Source organism: Humulus lupulus, chromosome X (assembly GCF_963169125.1).
Source record: "Humulus lupulus chromosome X, drHumLupu1.1, whole genome shotgun sequence".
Classification (NCBI taxonomy): domain Eukaryota; kingdom Viridiplantae; phylum Streptophyta; class Magnoliopsida; order Rosales; family Cannabaceae; genus Humulus; species Humulus lupulus.
Genome location: NC_084802.1, coordinates 106,643,211 through 106,643,986, shown reverse-complemented (window position 1 = coordinate 106,643,986; position 776 = coordinate 106,643,211).

Here is a 776-nt window from a genome sequence, read left to right as displayed (position 1 = left end):
ATGGCACCTACCGAACTCAAGAAGTTAAAGACGTAGGTGTAAGAACTCCTAGACTTGGGTTTCATTAAACCAAGCCATTCGCCATGGGGAGCACTAGTTTTGTTTGTGAAGAAGAAGGATGGCAGTATGCGGATGTGCATAGATTACCGTGAGCTAAAATAGGTGACGATTAAGAATAAGTACCCGCTACCCCAGATTGACGACTTGTTTTATCAACTCCGAGGAGCGATCGTGTTCTCAAAGATGGACTTACGGTCTGGGTATCATCAGCTCAAGGTACAGGAAGAGGATGTTCCTAAGACAACTTTTAGAGCTCGTTATGGGCATTATGAGTTGCTAGTTATGTCTTTCAGTCTTACCAACGCCCTAGCCGCGATTATGGATTTAATGAATAGGGTCTTTAAGGACTACTTGGATAAATCCGTTGTAGTATTCATTGACGATATCTTGGTGTACTCAAAGGATAAAGTCGAGCATGGGAAACATTTAAGGTTGATCTCTTGTTTCAACTAAAGGAGCATCAACTTTACGCCAAGTTCAAGAAGTGCAAATTTTGGCTTCCACAAGTAGCATTTCTCGGCCACATGGTATCCGAGGACAGAATTGCGGTAGACCCATCTAAAGCAGAGGCCGTGAAGGATTGGCCAAGACCAAAGAATGCGTCTGAAGTAAGAAGTTTTTTGGGGTTGGCAGGTTATTATCGGAGGTTCGTAGAAGGTTTTTCTAAGATAGCCACTCCGCTCACCAACCTTACTCGAAAGTAGCAGAGGTTCAAC